Here is a 21,495-nt window from a genome sequence, read left to right on the forward strand (position 1 = left end):
ATTTAATAGGTGGCACTCGAAATTCAAATAAGCTAGGGATTCTAAGAAGTGACAGTAAGAAAGGAGTACGTTCTGAGAATGGAGCAGTATGTGGAAAGGTATAGGAGTTGGAATGTTGTTTATGGGGAATAGCAAGTACCTAGAGTTTAACTGGGACATAGAATCTATGAAGGGAAGTGATGTGAAATCAGCCTGAAAAGAGATCAGAGCTGTACAGCAAAATAACGGCTTGGTCATATATACTTATTGTGTATCTAATTTATATTTTAATATATTTAACATCTACTGGTCATCCTGCCATCTGGGGGAGGGGAGGGGAGGAAGGAGGGGAAAAATTGGAACAAGAGGTTTGGCCATTGTCAATGCTGTAAAGTTACCCATACATATAACCTGTAAATAAAAGGCTATTAAAAAAGAAAAAAAGAAAAGAGATCAGAGCCAAAGTGTAAAGAACTCTAAATGGCCAATGAAGTTTATATTTTATCTAAGAGGTAAAAGGGAACCATTGAAGCATTTTGAGCAAAGAAATGACATAGTCATATTTGTCCTTTATGAATCTCACTGTGACAGCTGTTTGGTAAATGGATTGAAGGTAGAAAAATCAGGTAGGAGACTGGCTGTTGCAGAGGTGAAAGATGGTAAAGTCCTAGGGTAGTTGCTGTGAAAGCAGAGAGAAAGGGAATGGATGCAAAGAATGTTGAAGAGGTAGAATCAACCAGATATAGCAACTTATTAGATTTGGGAAATGAAATTATGGAAAATAGAGAATGTGAACTTTAATGATTGGAAAACTCATGATACACTTGCCAAAAATAGAGAATTCAGAAAAGGTGGAGAATTTTGGAGAAAGATAATAGGTTTCATTTTGGACAAGCTGAGTTTGAGATAATATTGGAACATTCAAATGGAAATAATTAATAAGAAGAAGGTAATTTAAGACTGAAACTCAAGAAAAGACTAGAATTGGATATATAGATATGCATAGATATATAGATTTGCAAAGAGTTGATAATTAAACACAAAGCTGCTGATGAGATAATAATTATAGCTAGCATTTTTATAGTATTTTAAGGTTTACAAAGCATGTCACACATGACTTTTATTTCTATAACAAACCTGTGAGATAAGTGCTATTATTATAGCCATTTTGCAGATGAGGAATTTGAAGGAGGCAAAAATAAAAATGACTTGCCCAGAAGTACATAGTGTCTAAGGCTACATTTGTTTTGCTTTTTTGTTTGTTTGTTTGTTTTTTGTTTTTTGTTTTTTTTATTTATTTAATAGCCTTTTATTTACAGGTTATATGCATGGGTAACTTTACAGCATTAACAATTGCCAAACCTCTTGTTCCAATTTTTCACCTCTTACCCCCCCACCCCATCCCCCAGATGGCAGGATGACCAATAGATATTAAATACATTAAAATATAAATTAGATACACAATAAGTATACATGACCAAAACGTTATTTTGCTGTACAAAAAGAATCAGACTCTGAAATATTGTACAATTAGCTTGTGAAGGAAATCAAAACTGCAGGTGGGCATAAATATAGGGATTGGGAATTCAATGTAATGGTTTTTAGTCATCTCCCAGAGTTCTTTTTCTGGGTATAGCTAGTTCAGTTCATTACTGCTCCATTGGAAATGATTTGGTTGATCTCGTTGCTGAGGATGGCCAGGTCCATCAGAACTGGTCGTCATATAATATTGTTATTGAAGTATATAATGATCTCCTGGTCCTGCTCATTTCACTCAGCATCAGTTCATGTAAGTCTCTCCAGGCCTTTCTGAAATCATCCTGTTGGTCATTTCTTACAGAACAGTAATATTCCATAATATTCATATACCACAATTTATTCAGCCATTCTCCAATTGATGGGCATTTACTCAGTTTCCAGTTTCTAGCCACTACAAAAAGGGCTGTCACAAACATTCGTGCACATACAAGTCCCTTTCCCTTCTTTATAATCTCTTTGATATAAGCCCAGTAGTAACACTGCTGGATCAAAGGGTATGCACAGTTTGATAACTTTTTGAGCATAGTTCCAAACTACTCTCCAAAATGGTTGGATTCGTCTAAGGCTACATTTGAATTCAATTCTCTCTGACTCCAAATCAAGCACTCTATCCACAAGGCCAAGAGGATATATAGAGAGAACAATCAGGACAAAATCACAAGATTGAATAGAAAAAAATGTAAGATATAGGCTATAATAATCAATTGACCAAGAAAAAAAAATCAGGGAGAGAGAATTTAAAAATCATTTCCTTGAAAATTGTGATTATTAAAAAAAAAAAAAAAAAAGCCTAGACATGACATTTCAAGAAATTAGACTCATTAGAACCAAAGGACAAAGTAAAGATGAAAGACTTCTATCAACTGTTTTCTTAAGGAAACCTCCCCCCCAAAAAAAAGATGTCCCAGGAATATCATATAAAATCCAGTTCTCCTATGGCAAAGGAAAAAAAAGAACTACAAGCATTCAGAGCATAGAAGTTCAAATACTAAGTAACTACAATCAAGATAATAATACCTGGCAGTTTCCAACATAAATGAAAGAAGATCCTCGAATACAATATTCTAAAAGGCAAAAGACATAGGCTTAAACCAAGTATAATAATTTATCCTGCACAGCTGAGCATTTATATGTATGTATGTATAGATATAGATATATGTGTAATTTGAAAGGCCTAAGTGATGTAGTCATGTTAACGTGTTAATGAAAAGGTGTTCCTTCAAAACCTTACTTTCTTCAAGGATATAAAAGGAATTAAATAAGGAAAAGCAAATAACTGGAGTATGTGGGAAGGAAAATGCAGGAGGAAGGGAGGGACATAAGATGAGGCTTACTTATCTGAACTAGACAAAGACTTCGAGTATATATTCACAAACCCATACATTTTGATAAAGAAACACATCAAACCAAAGAGGGAAAATGGAATAGAATGGTTAAGAGGGGGCATAATACTGTGGAAGGAACAGCCACAATGAAAACAAACTTTTTCAACCTGAAAGGAGAATTAAAAGGGGAGAAAAGGGAAAGAAATCAACTAAAATTTAAAGCAGCAATCTCGATTTTCTCTTGGGCAATTGGGAACTAGCTGTACTATTTATAGCATATGAATATTGTGGGACACTTTTATGATTAATAAATAATGAAACATGATTTCAGAGAATCTTGGGAAGTATCAACTGGTGTAGGATGAAGTGAGTGGAACCAGGAGAACAATTTCTACAAAGACAACAACAAAAATTGCTTTGAAAGACAAGAATTCTGACCAATGTAGTGTCTTTAAAGAGCCTAAGATGAAGTATACTACTCAACTCTTGATAGATAGGTGAAGCAAAGCGCAGAAATGGAGCACATTAGGTAAAAAGGAGGACAAAGGGAATGGAACTTGCTATTTCTCCCAGTTGGAACATGTAAGAAGAGTATATGAGGATTTTTTTTTAAAGGCCGCCATGTGGATTTGTTTTTGCTATGCTTATTTATTATAGGGCTTTTCCCTTTCCTTTCTTTTAGGTAATAATTGGGTGGGAGCAGGATAATAAGTAATAATGATGTCCCCTTTTTAAAAAAAGAAAACCATTACAAAAGATGGAATTTTAGCTGAATCTTCAAAGAAACCAAAGAAATCAGGAGATTGAGATAAGGAGGAAGAAGATTCCAGGCATGAAAACAGCCAGTTAAAATGCCCCCTCCCCCTCAGAAGAAAAACAAAAAACAAACAAACAAAAATAAAATAAAATGCCCGAAGAAGGGAGATGGAGTATCCTGTGGAAGTAACAGCAAGAACACCAGTGTTGGAGGAAGGTAGGTGACACAATGGATAAGAGTATCTGCCAGAGAGTCAGGAAGAGCTGGGGTCAACCTCAGATACTAGCTGTGTGACCCTGGACAAGAAATTTAATTTCAATGACTCAAAGAATTTGTGGGGGCTGAATAATGGGAATAAGGTGTAAGGAAACTGGAAAGGTAAGAAGGGTTCAGGTTCTGAAGGACTTAAAAAAACCCAAACCAAAAAGGATTTTATATTTGATTCTGAAGTAATGGGGAACTATTGGAACTCACTGAGAGGATGGGTGACATGTTCAATCCCACACTTTAGGAAGATCAATTTGACAGCTGAATGAAGAATAGAATAGAGTAGAGTGAGACCTGAAGCTAGTAGAAGCAACCAGCAGACTATTCCAATAATCCAATAATAATGAGGCTCTAGAAAGTAAAATCAACAGCATTTGGCAACTAATTGCATTGTGGTGGTGGTGGTAGTGGTGTGTGTGTGTGAAATAACTAATAGAAAGAGATCAAGGATTAGTAACATGAGGGGAGAAATCTGCTGGCAAAGAAATGGAATGGAATGTTTTTAGAGGTGTTCTTCTTGGCAAAGAGAAGGGACACTTCTTAATGTAAGACAAATATTGGGAGAAAGTATCTGAGTGAAATGAGATGAGGAGGCAAGAAGAGAGAGTAGGTCTCAATTTTTTCAGTGAAATAGGAGGCAGGGAGAATATATACACATACATATACACATAATGAAGCATATCAATATAGTTGATATAGAAACATGTCTTGTTGGACTCACAAGGTCCTTGAGAAGAATGGCTTAAATTATCCCTTCCACATTGTGACTTTCCCCATCAATTTCTTTTTTTTTTAATCATTATTAAAGCTTTTTTATTTTCAAAACATATGCATAGATAATTTTCAACATTCACCCCTGCAAAACCTTGTGTTCCAAATTTTTTCCCTCCCTTCCCTCTATCCTCTTCTCTAGATGGCAAATAATCCAATATATATGTTAAACATGTATAATTCTTCTATACACATTTCCACAATTATGCTGCCCAAGAAAAATCAGATCAAAAAAGAAAAAAAATGAGAAAGAAAACAAAATGCAAGCAAGAATAAAAAAGTGAAAATACTATGTTGTGATCCACACTTGGTTCCCACAGTCCTCTGTCTGTGGCTTTCTCCATCACAAAATCCCTGGGACTGGCCTGAATCACATCGCTGTTTAAAAGAACCACATCCATCAGAATTGATCATTGAATAATCTTGTTTTTTCATTCATTTCATTTCACTCAGAATCAGTTCATGTAAGTCTCTCTAGACCTTTCTGAAATCATCCTGTTGGTCATTTCTTACAGAACAATAATATTCCGTACTATTCATATACCACAACTTATTCAGCCATTTTCCAACATAACATTTCCCATAACAGTTTTGATATATCATGGGTGGGTAAAAAACTAAAGAGCAATTTTGGAGGGAGTTTTGAGGAAGCCAAACACAACATAAAAAGACCAACAGATAATACAGATCTTATGACTGAGTACTTAAACCAAATTTTGCAATAAGGTATGGTAAACATCCCATAAAAGAAAAAAAATCAGACTTCTTCTCTGATATCAAGGGAATGCCAAAAAATTTTACACGGATTTTCCAGATTGCAGTGCCCCCGTCTACCCTCCATTCTCCCCTCCACACCATTAACTCCCCTGATATGAAAGGGATAACTAGATACAGCCAAAGGGTACACTCTGGTGTCCCAGAAACACAAAGGCTAGCCCTTCTCATTGGATCTAAGACTGATCCAGGACACAGTCATGGGTGCACTGCAATCAGCGTACTGCAAAGATTCCTGACTTGACCACCTGCCATGTGCCCATGATGACCTGGACTGCAAAATGACCCATTTTATTTTCTCTTTAAATTTTCTGATTATTCCTTGCTCTGGTGTTCAACCTTTGTTGGGGGGAGCTAGTCTGCCATTTTTGTTGGTTTCACTCTCTCTTTGTCTCTCTCTCTCTCTTAATGGTCTTTTATATGTCACTGACAATGGCTCAGCAATAACATCTGTCAGTTCACTCAGGAACCAAGGATGTTGTTAGATTTAAGTGACTTGAGTTCTTTTCAGACAACTAGGAGTCCCGTTACTATCTCCTTGTTTAAATTGTCTATCAATCGCATTAGTCATTTTTGACCTTGCATTTCCATTACAGAGATAAAAGCAAGAGAAAATAGAAGGAAAATCAGAAATGAGTAGTTCTGCTTTTACTCAGTTATCATTATTTTATTTACTCTTAGCAGAGATCATATTCCTTCTTTGACCTTCCTTTTTCCCCCAATAGCTAAAAAGTTTCTGCTATCCTGAAATTTCCTCATCATCCCCAATTCATTCTGAGTTTTTAGGATCTGACACCATTTTTACAGAACTGTGAAATACCTTCTATTTATCTTCTGTTACTTGGTCTTGCTTCTATGTTCAATATATTTGTTTTTAATTTAAGATATTTGTATAAGATATTAGGTTGTCTAAAAATATAGGATGGCTCATGAGTCTCATGGATAGGTATGATATGAGGTCTCACTCACCTTGTATAGGAAAAGGGCTGTATTGCCAACACACTAACACACTAGCTGGGAGAAGAAGCAGATAAACTATTGGATCTTATATATTAATATTAAAAACTCCCTCTCTCTCTCTGTCTCTCCCCCTCCTCTTTTTTTCTCTTTCCCTCCTTCCTTCCCTCTTTCCCTACCCACTTTACCTCTTTAAAGGGAAAGTTATATATATACATTTACATATAGATAAATATATTTATAGATATAGATATACACATACACATAGGGATATCTATCTATATATCCAAATATCTATTCACTACCCATTCAAGTTTCTTTGTTCCAGGAGTACAAGCCTAGGTTCAGAAGAAAAATCCCTTTCCTGATTGTTTTTAAGGGGAAGGGTAGACCTTAGCTCATATTTGTCATCCTAGCCCCTTCCCACCAAATGTTAATTATACAAAAAGACCATTACAGACAGCCAATATCAAGTAAACCCATTTATTCATGTGAAACAGCAAATAGAAATTGGAGATGTTCTATAGGCTAGAATGTATCAGAGAATACACAAGAACAGATGGGCCCCTTGATAGGCGAGTGTCCTCAGCCCCTCTGAGCCCAGCAATGATTTTAATTTTTAGATCAGTGATAACTGTACAGCTGCCATCCTTTACCCACTGCCAGAGCCTTAACTAGGATGGGGTGACTGAGACCTTGACAAATACAGAGATTCTACAGGGACTTGAAGTCCTTTCACTGCATGAAAACAACAGAATTCATTAAATTAACTAGAATAATTAGTTAAAAGTAGGAAGTTACTGGTGGGAGTCTGGGGAAAACTTTTATTCTGTAAAAGTTAGCCTCCCCAACAGCAATTTTGCACTTGTGTCCAGGAGTCTCTGTCCCCCCATCCTGGATACTTTGTGCCGTGTGCCCCTGCAATGATTTGTGGTACTCATGCAAAAGCACAAACATTCCTCATTATTAGTCTGCCTGCTGCTCTATTAGAGGAGTTGGGGGAGGAGGAGTGCGGAGGATGGGAAAGGAGACCAACAAAAGGAAAACCAACATATCCAAGATTCTATTTTGTCTAAGCAGTTAGAGCTAAAAGGAATCTTAGGCAACAATTAATTCGAACCCCTCATTATACAGAGGCAAAGGAAACTATTCTTCTTCTATGCCTCTTTACCAATTACCTGTTGGATTTTGACCAATCTGTATTGGCACATCTGTATCTTTACTATAGTGCTAATAGTAATCATAATAGTAGCAGCTGCAATAATCATAGCAGTACTACTACTATTACTGTTACTACTACTACTTATTTATATATAGTAGTTAATACTACTATCGAAGTATTAATAGTAGGAAGACAGATTTTTAACTACTACTACTACTATTTTAAGTACTACCACTATAATTAATTCTGCTACTACTACTATTATTATTAATACTTCTATAAAAAGGATATAAATTAAGTAATCACTATTACTACTGTTTTAAGTACTACCACTACAACTACTATCACTACTACTACTATTAGTACTTCTATAATAAAGAAACAGATTTTAACTACTATTACTATTTTAAGTACTACTACCACTACTATTATTACTGCTATTACTACTTCTACAATAGGGATACAGACTTTAACCATTACTACACTATTTTAAGGACTACCATCACAACTATAATCACTACTTCTATAATTTACTACTATTACTACTACTATTAATACTTCTATAGTAGGGGTACAAATTTTAACTACAATTACTATTATTTCAAGTACTACCATTACAACTACTACTAATGCTACTACTACTACTATTAGTACTTCTATAGTAAGGATATAGATTTTAACTCCTACTACTATTTTATACAAATTATAAAAGGCTTTAAAGTTTACAAAACACTTTTACAAATATCACCTCACTTTACTCTAGTTTTTATTTCATTTTAATCCTCTTCTGTGCTGATTGTATGCTAGAATTATAGAATACTAGAACCTTTATGGGACTTTTCTCATCCTCTTTCCCAACTATTCCCTTGCCCCATTTCCAGTTCTAAGCCATGCTAGAATATAGACAGTGTTACCAACCAATATATATCAAGTACCTATTTCATTCCAGATACACATGGATAGTTATTGGACATACAGTAACAAAAGCAAAGCGATTTCTGTCTTTTTACTGGAAAAAAAACAACTTGTACAAAGATAAGTATATTTTTTTAAAAATGCATCCAGATTCAAAGAGTGAAATTCTGAATACACAGGATTTTAATAGCCTTTTAGCTTGACTGGGACTTACTGGGAGAACTGACCAAGCCATCTTTCTCAGTAGGATAATTCAATTCACCCTATTAAAATGGGAATAAGCTCAAGATATATTTAATCACACAACACAGTGTCAGGATAAACAAGGTACATTATGCTCATATGAGTTAAAGCACAGGCGTATCCTGTCTTCATGTTTAGAAAACTAAAATAAATCTCCTTGTTTGACCCTTAGCTCCTACACAGTAATAATTCCCAATAGTACAGGATGAAAGCTTCTTCATAATGATTTTCACTGTTTAGAAAACATTTCAGAGAACCAGCAACAATCCTTTCTGGCTTACCCAGTTCACCTGGTTGCTTCTTATTCCTTAAAGCAACATCCTTTGAAAATTTTCAGACAACAACTTCACTTTAAGCACATATAGTTCTTTCTGAGGATGGTTTGCAGTGACAGATTACTTTTTAATGTGGACATAGTTCAATTATTAGAGATGATAAAGAAGACTAAAGAGGAATTCAAACTCATTCTGAGTATAGTGATATTCAAAAGGGATGCTGGGACAGTCCCATTTTTTTCTTGTCCTTATCCAAGTTTGTTTGCACTTGATAAAAAATCTTAGTCTCCCCTCTTCTTCAACATTTCTCTCTTGATTTCCTATTATTATTGTTTTGAACATTTATTAAGCACCCACTGTGTACAGAGCACTGTTTCAAAGATTAGATAAGATAGTTTCTCATGCAGTAATAAGAGGTGTACAATTAAAATGAGCAAATTATCATGTGATAAGTATGCTTGAGAGTTATAAAACAAGTTCAATGAGTTTGAAGGCGAAGTCCATGACTGACTTGGGCAAATAAAAAATTGCTTTGTGGAGGAGGCAGTATTTGAGTTGAACTTTTAATGATTAAGAACTCCTTTTTTAGTATAATGGCAGTCTCTTTTCTCAGAGTCTGTGCAGAATGCTCTGCCTGCTGTCAGCCCATGTGGGAAAAGGCACAATGATGTGTAATGAAAGAGTCCTACTTTCAGATTTAAAGTGTGTAACTAGTTTGGTTTGCTAACTACATGGTAAAGAGACAGACCTTTGACTGGCTGTTGAGTCAAAATAAGGATGTATTCAAAAGGCACTAATCAACCAAATTTAATTTCTTCCTTTTCCTTGACGGTCAATGTTCAAGCAAGAAGGCAAATATTGCTGTAAGTCCTCCATAGGGAGAGAAACCTCAGGACATTATTTTTCTATCAGGACCACGTGTCCCAGCTATTTCTCTTTTGGGTGAAGATGCTATTGGCTACAGTCTTATGAGTTTCAAAATATTAGAATGGCAGATATACAGGAATTGAGTCCATGTTGGGTTTTGGGATAGCCCAGATGATTATAAGGAGGAAGGTTGGAGGGATCTGTATGAATAATGATAGAAGGCAGCCAAGAGGGAGCTATAGTGATTTATCCATTCAACCTTGGTGGACTCAAAATTATGGAGAAACTGCTTTAAGCTTGAGTTTATTCTCCTAAACATATAAGGAGAGTATACTCTCAGGTATTAGGGGAAATAGAATTATTTCCTTGCTATAACTTCACAATAAATATTCTTTGGCAAAAACTAATTGATGATAATCTGTTAAATGAAATTAAGACACCAATCACTGGCAAATGATATGAAGAAAATTAACTGGAATGGGGGCTCAGACTAATAAAATTAGAGAATAACCTTCATGAGCCAGCATGGTGGCACATGCCTGTAATTTTGCAAACAAGAAGGTGAAGCTGGAAGATCTCTTGAGCTCAAGAGATCTATGCCACAGTAGGCTAAGCTACTCAGATATCCACACCATATGGCATCAGTGTGGTGAGCAGCAGGAGTCTGAGCTCCCAGGGTACTTAAGGAGGGGGGGAAATAGTCCAGATCAGAGCAGGTCAAAGCTTCAGTATCAATCAGAAGTGGGACTGGATCTATTAGTAGTTTCTGCACTTCAAGTCTAGGCAAGGTAGGGAGACTTTTAAAAATTTAAATAAAAAAAAAAAATATCCCTAGCACCTGAGAGTACATCTAGAACCCAGATTGGGAGATATAGCCTTGGTGAGGGGACAAAATTTATCGATGTGAATAGAAATTGGGATACATGTATCAGAATCTTACTGCATTCAACTTCTACATGCTCCAGTGATATAATGTATGCAAAATGCTTTGCAAATCTCACAAACTTTGCAAACTTAAAAATTTGCAAAACATACAAGCTTTGCAAACTCTATGTAAATATAAGTTGTTGTAATCACAAGTTGTCTATTGCAATTTATCTTAAAAATAATTTTGGCATCTTCATCCAGTTTCTCATTACTTTCTCTGAATTCTAATTCTTCTAATCTGTTAATATTCTCTAATAATAGAACAGAGGATACTTAGGTAGTATATATCTCATATAACATGAACTAACCAATTTTATTTCAAGAAAATATCATTAATATATCTTAAACAAACCTTGTCAGAGCATAATGAAATATTAAAGTAAGGCTGTTCATAAAGTCTATTTATAATATTGTGTCTATGTAACTAATATATAATATTTGTAATGAGGGAGTAGTCATTGAGGGTCCAATCTTCAGAATTTATACAGATTTGCTGATTTTTGAGTTGTACAGAACATATGCAATATTTCATATTTAGGTTTCAGTCAAACACATAAAATTATATAGCAAGCCAGTTTCTAATCTTGAAGGACTAAGATGCTTGCATTCTATAATAATATAATGTCTTTTAATTAACTTTGAGAACAGAAGAAATAATGATGGAATCATAACTGAGCTGGCCTGTAAAAGCATCAATACACCCTTCCCTTGGTTCTTTTTACACTTCTTTCTTCCCTGGTATTTTTTAAGTTAGGAAAAAATGTAGGGAGTCTCTGAAGGGGGAGAGTGACTGTGGTTGCAACTACTCTATCTCTCCACCCAACTGCTAAATGTCTTTGACTGCACAATGCCTGTTTATTTTGTATATTTTTCCTAATTTTAACTGCATGAGGATATGCAAGAAGTTATTACAGCTGAATAAGTGATCAGCTCTTCTTGGGTATGGTGATAATTAATTTTGGGAGGACTCCATAAGGAGAAAAAAGAGAAAAAGTACAATTTTATTCAAGAATCTTGAGTAGGTATGCCTTACATGTGTGCCTCAGTACTTTGAGGAGTTCAGGATACCCCTTGGTATATTGAATAACTTTGTGCCTCAAATTTGAGCCCATTCTTCCTAAAGATCTTGTGTATGTTCAGGAGGGAATATGTGCCCCCCAAAGTTAGAAGGAAGATATTTTGTACCAGTCACTTTAAGCTTGAGCCCATGCTCCCCAGGGTAATGTGATCCTTCTGGTCTGAGGAGAGTGGTTCCAACTACTAACTACTATAGAAATACCTTGTCAGCATTCTTTTGTAAAAGCTAATTTATGTGAACTGGTTGATTGATTTTGGAAGAACACAACAGATAGCAGCTCATGAATGATAATATTGGAAACTACAACGTTCACAATGACCTCTATGACTCTAAGGGAATAAGTAGTCAACTGCTCTCTGAGTGCCCAACTTGTCTTTGTGAGTATGGGGTTGGAAGAATAAGCTTGAGGTGGGGGTAAAAGGGGGTGAGGGGAGGAATTTGGGGAGAGTATGCTACACATTGTTTCAATTAACTTTTTTTCAGAATCAATTAATGATATTAGATGGGATATCCCTGAACATATTTCCATTCCACACATAGGAAATATATAAATATTGTCCATATATACTGATTTTTAAAATTATTTTTAGAAAAATTTATTTATTTAATATTTTCCCCGGTTACATTCAAAACAATTTTTTTTTACATTTTTTTTTAGGCAGAATTGTTATTTTTATTATATTAGCTTAGCCTACCCATGAACAATTGATATTTTTCCAATTGTTTAGATCTGACTTTATTTGTGTGAAAAGTATTTTGTAATTGTGTTCATATAGTTCTTGGGTTTGTTTTGGCAGGCAGCCCCCAAGTATTTTATTTTGTCTACATTAATTTTAAATGAAATTTCTCTTTCTATTTCTTGCTGCTGGGCTTTGTCAGTAATATATAGAAATGCTGATGATTTGTGTGGGCTTATTTTATATCTTGCAACTTTACTAAAGCTGTTGTTTCTATAGGTTTTTGTATGATTTTTTAGCATTCTCTAAGTATACTATTATATCATCTGCAAAGAGTGATAGTTTTATTTTCTCATTGCCTATTCTAATTCCTTTAATTTCTTTTTCTCTTCTTATTGCTAAAGCCAGCATTTCTAATACAATGTTGAATAATAGTGGTGATAATGGGCATCTTTATTTCACCCCTGATCTTATTGGAAATGCATCTAGCTTCTCTCCATTACAAATAATGCTTGCTATAGGTTTTAGATAGATAATGCTTATTATTTTAAAAGAAAGCTCCCTTTATCCCTATGCTCTCTAGTGTTTTTAATAGGAATGGGTGCTATATTTTGTCAAAAGCTTTTTCTGCATTTATTAAGGCATTCTTCTCCTCATTAGCTTTTTGTATTGCCTTTTGCACCACTCTCAGTTCTTTTCTTAATTTTTCCTCAAACTCTCTTATTTAATTATCAAAGTTCCTTTTGAACTCTTCCATGGTCTGAGCCCAATTCTGAGCCTAATTCTTATTGGGAACTTTGACTTTGTTATCATTTTCTGAATGTGGGTTTTGATCTTCCTTGTATACTTTCAATGGTCAGAAACTTTTTTTGTTTTCTGCTCATTTTCCTAGACTATTATTCTGCTTTTAACTCTTTGTTAAAGTAGGACTCTATTTCAGGGCAGAGCGTACTTTATCCCAAGCTTTAGGAGGTTTTTGAACATGTTTTCAGAAATCTTTCCAGGAATCTGATCACAAGCATTTTTTCTGCCTTGAAGCTGTTAGAAATGTCCCCATCCCACTGTAGCTGTAAGATCCAGTATACTGGGTGTATGTGGGGGGAGGAGGGGAAGGGAGACTTCTGACAGGTACTGAGCCCAAGCGACCTGTGCCCCATACCCTCTCCACTGGCCCACCAAATTCCCTGGTATTTCCCGGCCCAGAGGTCCCGAAGCCTCGAGCACTAGTGCTGATTCAGAGCTCCCACCTCTGATGCTAGTCTTTGCCAAGGTAGGGGCTGGGGCTAGGGCTGGGACTTTGCTGGTGCAGCCTGCACTAGGACTGAGTACTAGTCTCCCAGTCTGGGCCACAGACCTCTTCTGCTGACCTTCCAAGTCTGCTTTGTTGTCTCTGAGCTGAGAGGTTTGGAAGCCAGTGATTCAGAGGTCTGGCTGGAACCAGATCCGGGTCCAGGGCTGGGTCTGAGTCTCGGGCTGTGCTGGTACATCCCGCACCGAGACCAAACCCTGATATCACAGACATTTCCTGCTGATCTTCTAAGTTGCCTTCAGCTGAAAAATGTCCTATTCTGTCTTTTGGGGTGTTCTGACAGTCTAGAATTTGTTTAGAGTCATTATTTAAAGGAATTTGGAGCAGTTTAGGGAGAGGCTGGGTGAGTTCCTGCCTTTGCTCTGTCATCTTGGTTGTGTCTCCCAAAAAAAGTTATTATAAAAAATATTACCATCTTACCAACAAATGAACAGCAGATAGAGGGCTAGATATAAAGCGAGATGGTCTATGTTTAAATTCTGTCCCTAACATTTACTGTGTGACCATTAATACTCCCTCTCCTGAATTTTCATCATTTAACATACTCAACATTTATTTGGCACTCTCAGTAGAGCACTGAGGTAGGATCCAAGTGATTTACAAAATTTAGATAAGACATTTTCCCTCTCATGGAGTTTAATATAATAATAAGATACAGAATTATAACATACAATCTCTTAGCCTCAGTTTTCTCATATTTAAATGGGGATAATCATGCCTGTATTAATTACTTCACATGGCTATTGTGAGACTCAAATGAGACAATTTACCCAAAGGGCCTTTTGTAAACTTTAATGTATTCTGTGAATGTCAGTTATTATTATTATCATCCTCCCCTCTGTAAATCCCAAGGTAATTTTCTACTCCCTCTTTCCTTTGATCTTTAGTTGCTTAATCTAATGGGTTTTTCTCAATTCTTAATCTCCTTGAAGTTTCTGCAGCTTGATACTGTTAACCACCTTCTCCTCCTCTTTCTACTCATTCTTCTCCTCTTTCTCATTCTTTCCACCAGGGGTTTCTAACACTACCTGTCTGAGAATTCCTTTTCATCCTTTTTTGCAGGAACAACCTCCATGTCCTGCCTCCTAGCTGAGGGTCTCTCAATCTGTCCTAAATCTTTTCTCTTTTTCTACCTAACTTGCCTTCTTCTGTTATTTTACCCCTCTGGATGGTTTCATTATCATCTCCATGCAGATGACACCAAATCAGTATATTTGACCCTCATCTCTTTCCAAAGCTCGGTTTCATAGTGATGAGGTTATTTCTGGTCAGGGATTTCTAGTGGCACTCAGAGAGGCAGAGAAGACAAAGGACTTGGGGCGGGAGCTCAAGCTCTCAGAACCAAGGAGAGAGATTCATTTGATCTTTGGTCAGGCTCCTGGTGGCAGGCTCTCCTCCTGTATTTTCTCCACAGAAACCAAGACTCCGGAAGGCCTCTAAGAAAGCTGCCCAGCCCCAGGCAAGGAGACAATAAAGGATTTGGACTTTAACCCCTGGCTACTCTCAAGGTGATTATTGAACTGAAAAGAAGGCTGCTCCCAGAGACCCCAAGAAAACCAAACCAAAGAACATTACACAACATGAAAGAATTCATGAACCTGAAGTATTAGACTGGCAAGTTTATTGGCACTGAGAAGTCAGCTTTTGCTAGGAGACTGACTCCTTCAGTGGCAAGGTCCTGACAGAGAGATAAAATTCTAGCAGAGAAATCCTGGCAGAGAGATAAACAGAAGTGTTAACACTGAGAAAAGAATATCTTCTCAGCGGGCAGGGGTCCTGACAGGCAGCTATGCCAAGGAGAAGTTCCTTGACAAGGTGTGTGCCTGCTTTGGAGCCTTTGCGAAGAAATGAGCCCCAAATGGCCCTTTAAATAGAAAATCTGAGCCTGAAGTTTCAATTGAATGAAATTACTTCAATGTTGTCACTGCCTCTAGGCCTAAATTCCCAGTTGAATGAGACCACCTAAGTATGAGCTAAGTAGGAGTGGGCCTGGACTAATTTTCAGCTCAATAGAGGGTGAAGCCAGCTACTCAATAGAAATATCAGGTCCAGAGCTCCAGCTAAATGAGACCACTTAAATTCCAGCTAAGTAGGGAGTGGTCTTGGGGTAATCTTAATGAAACCACTTAACTGCCCCAAGAGTGGATCCCTGTCAGGAGAATTTCAGGGCTCACCCCAAAAGTCAAGGACAGTTTTAGGGTTCCCCCATCAATATCATTAACTGTCTCTTGAATATCAGTACCAACATTAAAAACTCAGAATAATCAAAATCAAAGTCACCATTTTCTCCCCTAATATCATCCTTCAAACATACCTATTTCTATTAAGGGTACCATCCTCTCCAAAAACATTCAGACTTGCCACTTCAGAGGAAAGTAACATGATCCAACTGTTGCTAATTGTCCTTCTTTCTTCCAGTCTCTTCTCTCTCTAATCCTAGGAGGATTGTCTTGTGTGCTAATTTTCCTAGGACACAGATGTGACATGTTCAAAATCCTCCCTAGGATTCTTTAGGATTAAATATGAAGTCCTCAGCTGAGTATTGAAGTTCCTTCATAAAAAATCTCCAACCTACTTTAGTCATTTTGCTTCCTTATAAGTATTTTGTGCTCCAGACACACCTACTACTATCCTTTCCCCAAATTCAACATTTTATCTCTTGACAGTGTATTTACATAAAATAGATTACATTATTATTAGTAATTCTGGTGTCTGGGACAAAAAACAGAAAATACACATAGTAGGTGCAAGATAAATATCTGTTGAACGAAAGAAAGAAAGAGAGAGAGAGAGAGAGAAAAAAAAAAAAAGATGACTAGAAAAGTAAGGGATTTTAAAAAATCAAGATTTTAATTTGACCCTGAAGGTAAAAGGGAACCACTGGTGTTCATCAACAGGGAGGTGACAAAATCAGCTTTAGGAAAATCACTTCGCCAGCTGAGTGGAGGATGGACTGGAATGGGGAAAGACTTGAGGCAGGGAGACCACAAAGCTATTGCATATTGTTGAGAATAGCTAAGTCATTCACAGTTCTTCATCATAGAATATTGCTGCTGTTGTGTACAATATTATCCTAGTTCTGCTCACTTCATTGAGCATCACACTTAGGTCTTTTTAGTTTTCTCTGAAATCATCTTGCTTCTCATTTCTTACAGCCCAAATAATATTCCATTACAATTATACAACACAGCCATTTCCCAATTGAAGGACATCCCTTTGATGTCCAATTCTTAGTTGCTATAAAAAAAAAAAAAAACTTGCTATAAATATTTTTGTACAAATAGGTCCTTTTCTATTTTTTTCCGATGCCTTGGGGATATAGAACTAGCAATGGCATTGATGTATCAAAAAGTATGCCCAGTTTGATAGCCCTTTGGGCTAAATTTCACATTATTCTCCAGAATAGTCGAATCGATTCACAATTCTACCAATACCATAATGTCCCAATTTCCCACATCTCCAATGTTTTCCTTTTTTGTCACATTAACAACTCTGATAGATATGAAGTCTGATTTATTTTAATTTGCATTTCTCTGATCAATAATGATTTAGAACTTTTTTATTATTACTCTAGACAGCTTTGATTTCTTTGTCTGAAAATTGCCTTTTCTTATTCTTTGACCATTTATCAATTGGGGAATGACTTATATTTTTTATAAATTTGGCCCATTTCTCCATATATTTGAGAAATTAGGCCTTTATGTGAGATTCTTGCTATAAAATTTCTGTCCCCAATTTTCTGCTTTCCTTATGATTTTGGTTGTATTGGTTTTGTTTTTGCAAAAAACTTTTGAACTTTATATAATGAAAATTATTTACTTTAAATATTTGTTACACTCTCTATATCTTCTTGGGTCCTAAATTCTTCCCTTATCCATAAATCTGACAGATAAATTATTCCATATTCTCTTAATTAAATGATGGTATCACTCTTTAGGTATAAATCATGTATACTTTTTAACTTATATTGCCATGCAGTGTGAATGTTGATCCATAGATCATAGTTTCTGCCACATTGTTTTTCTAGTTTTCCCAGTAGTTTTTATCAAATGATCTGTTTTTGTTCCAAAAGCTTGGATCTTTGGGTTTGTCATATACTAAACTAGCATACACATATAATCTATTCTAATTCCTTTAATTTCTTCTTCTTCTTCTTTGATTGCTATAGCTAACATTTCTAGTACAATATTAAATAATAAAGGTGATAATGGGCATTCTTGCCTCACTCCTGATTGTAATGGGAAGGCTTCTAATTTATTTCCATTATAGATAATGCTTGCTGATGATTTTAGATAAATATTACTTATCATTTTAAGGTGAACTCCATTTCTTTCTAAGTTCTCTAGTGTTTTTAATAGGAATGAGTGCTGTATTTTGTCAGACTTTTTCTGCATCTACTGTGATAATCATATGATTTCTATTGGTTTTGTTATTGATGTGATTTTCTTTAAACTAAACCAGCCCTGCATTTTTGGCATAAATCCTACCTGATCATAATGTATAAACTTTGTGATATATTGCAGTAGTCTCTTTGCTTGTATTTTATTTACAATTTTTGTATAAATATTCATTAAGGAAATTGGTTTTTAATTTTCTTTCTCTGTTTTGACTCTCCCTGGTTTAGTTATCAGCACTATATTTGTGTCATAAAAGGAAATTAGTAGAATTTCTTCTTTGCCTCCTTTTCTAAATAGTTTATATGGTATTGGAATTAATTGTTCTTTAAAAGTTTGATGGAATTTGCTTGTGAATCCATCTAGTCCTAGGAATATTCCTTAAGAAGGTCATCAATGTCTTGTTCAATTTCTTTTTCTAAGATTGGGCTGTTAAGTATTTTGTTTCTTCTGCTGCCAATCTGGATAATTTATATTTTTATAGATATTCAGCCATTTTACTTAAATTGTCAAATGTATTGGTATATAATTGAGTAAAATAGCTCTTAACAATTGTCTTAACTGATGCTGAGTGAAATGAGCAGGACCAGGAGATCATTATATATTTCAACAACAATACTATATGATGACCAGTTCTGATGGATCAGGCCATCCTCAGCAACGAGATCAACCAAATCATTTCTAATGGAGCAGTAATGAACTGAACTAGCTATGCCCAGAAAAAGAACTCTGGGAGATGACTAAAAACCATTACATTGAATTCCCAATCCCTATATTTATGCACACCTGCATTTTTGATTTCCTTCACAAGCTAATTGTACAATATTTCAGAGTCTGATTCTTTTTCTACAGCAAAATAACGTTTTGGTCGGGTATACTTATTGTGTATCTAATTTATATTTTAATATATTTAACATCTACTGGTCATCCTGCCATCTAGGGGAGGGGGTGGGGGGGGGGTAAGAGGTGAAAAATTGGAACAAGAGGTTTGGCAATTGTTAATGCTGTAAAATTACCCATGTATATATCATGTAAATAAAAGGCTATTAAATAAAAAAAAAAGAAGAAGAAAAAAAAACAAAAACAAAAACAATTGTCTTAATTTCCTCTTCATGTTAACCTCTCCCATTAGACTATAAACTCAAAAGCAGAGACAGGTTTTGTTTTGTTTTTATCTTTCTTTTTATTACCAGAGTTTTGTTTATCAGTGTCTTGCATGTAGTAGGAACTTAATGCTATGTTTGTTGAATCAAATTGAATCATAAGTTTATAAAATTTGTCCCTAGAAAGGAGATAATCTAGTCAAAGCTTTTCATTTTACATGTGCTACCTTAGAAGTGTGACTGATCTCATTTATTAGTTTTAACCCTGAGAACATGGCTCTTAGTCGTGGTCTCAGTTTTATCCATCCATACCACCTAACACTGATTCATACTCTGTAGAGGACCAAAGATATTGGGCAACTCTAAGAAAAGTATATTTGAAGCAAAAGAACTCCTTTCCAATCCTCTTAGCCCTTAAATACCTCAGTATGATTACATCATTACAGCACTCTAAGTACTTGTGAACTAGAGAACCATCATCTCATCAATCACACTGAGTTAAAACCCTGCTGTAAGTATTTTTGCTTCAAATATACTTTTCTCAGAGTTCTCTACAAGAGTTATCTACAATACTCCACTAACATTTTAAGATAATTAACTACCTTTATGTCATGGTTTTTGAAAAAGTTGGATGCAACAACTTGGCTCTACCCCTTTGTGGGTCCTTGTTGAGAACACTGGATATAAATCCGAGGGTTTGGGTTGTTTTAGAAAAAAACAGTTCTAATTTCTTTCCTGGAATTTCCAATTCCAGGAATTTCCAATTTCTGGAATGAAAAGGTATATTCAGAGATGGACACACACACACACACACACACACACACACACCACAGCTGCTAAAAGAGATAGAATTTCAACTTCTAAAATCTTTATTCATAGACCCAGTCATGAACAGAAGACAATTTAGTTGACCAAATCTCAGGGCTTAGACCACAGGCTTTATTTCCTTTTCAGTACTTTTTACAGAATCTCTGTGGTAAAGGATGTTCCTGCTGACTTGAATGAGGAAGTCTCTACAAATGGTGCTTAAGGAACCATCTGGGTTGGTCCTTCCCAGCATCATTCTGCTGCTTTCACCATATTCAAATCCCCCCGAAACAGGGCCACAAGTCCTGAGTTGATGTATTTCATGAGCTTAGGAAAAAATTGTCCTTTGGGTCAGCATAATACTGTTTCAGATGTTCCTCTGGGGTCCTAAGGAACTTCATGCCCGTGAGTTGGAATCCTTCCTGCTCAAAACATTTGTTGTTATCCCTGAGCAGCCCTCAGTCCCTGCTGGATGCCACCAGATGTGATGGCAATGAAGGTGCTATTGCTCATGGTCCTGTTGGAGAACCATGGGAGAAAAGGCTGAGTTAGGAGCCTTATCCTTTCTCGTAGCAATGTTAATATTGATTTGATTGTGCTTTCCAGAGGAAGAGATAGAAAGGGGATAGCAGAACAGAGGGCAGAAAGAGGGCTGGAGTGGAATATGAAGCACAAGAGATAAAAGCTAGATATATGTTGTGAATCATTCAACCATGTGAGTAGTCTAGACCCCAGAACAAGACTGATAGAGCTGAATGGAAGTACTATGGCCCATAATTGACAGGCAGTCAACATGGAGCAAAGCATGGTTCTAACTGGCAAGATTAAGGGAAAAAAAAAAAACCTTTTTGGGTCTCTGTAAATTAAGGGAGTCAAACTGGATAGTCTCTAAAGTCCCTTCCCATTCAGCCTGTGATCCTATGATTTTATTATCCTGTGGGTTTTGTAGATCGATGTCCATTGATGCAATATTGGAATTTGACCATTTTTGTCCTCCCAAAGATAGCACTGGATATACAAAGCAAGCCAGCATTTGGTGTTCTTTTGCTTTCAGAAAGCCACCCTCTCCACTTTCAGATTTCCACCATCAGCAGGTGTATGTATCTAATTTGCATGTGTCCTTGTAGGAGTGAGTAGGTTTAAAGAAAGTTTCAGTTCATGGCACTACAAACTTCTTGACTTATCCCATCAAGGCTGCTAAAAAGAGGGAAAAATCATGGCTTCTGCAAAGCAGATGAATATTTCCCCAATTTCACTTTCCTTAGCATATATCCTCCCTTTGATATCCCTTAGTTGTTCCAATAATTACATGGAGCACACTTTGCTCCTACCAACCCCCAAAGCTCTTTTTTGGCTCATACATGGCTGC

General features: G+C 36.0%; 1 pseudogene; it reads right to left on the reverse strand.

Annotated features, from left to right (window-relative positions):
• Positions 1-20,188: 20,188 nt before the first annotated feature.
• Positions 20,189-20,639, reverse strand: LOC100923161 (annotated as a pseudogene).
• Between the last annotated feature and the right edge of the window lie 856 nt (positions 20,640-21,495).

Source organism: Sarcophilus harrisii, chromosome 3 (assembly GCF_902635505.1).
Source record: "Sarcophilus harrisii chromosome 3, mSarHar1.11, whole genome shotgun sequence".
NCBI lineage: Eukaryota > Metazoa > Chordata > Mammalia > Dasyuromorphia > Dasyuridae > Sarcophilus > Sarcophilus harrisii.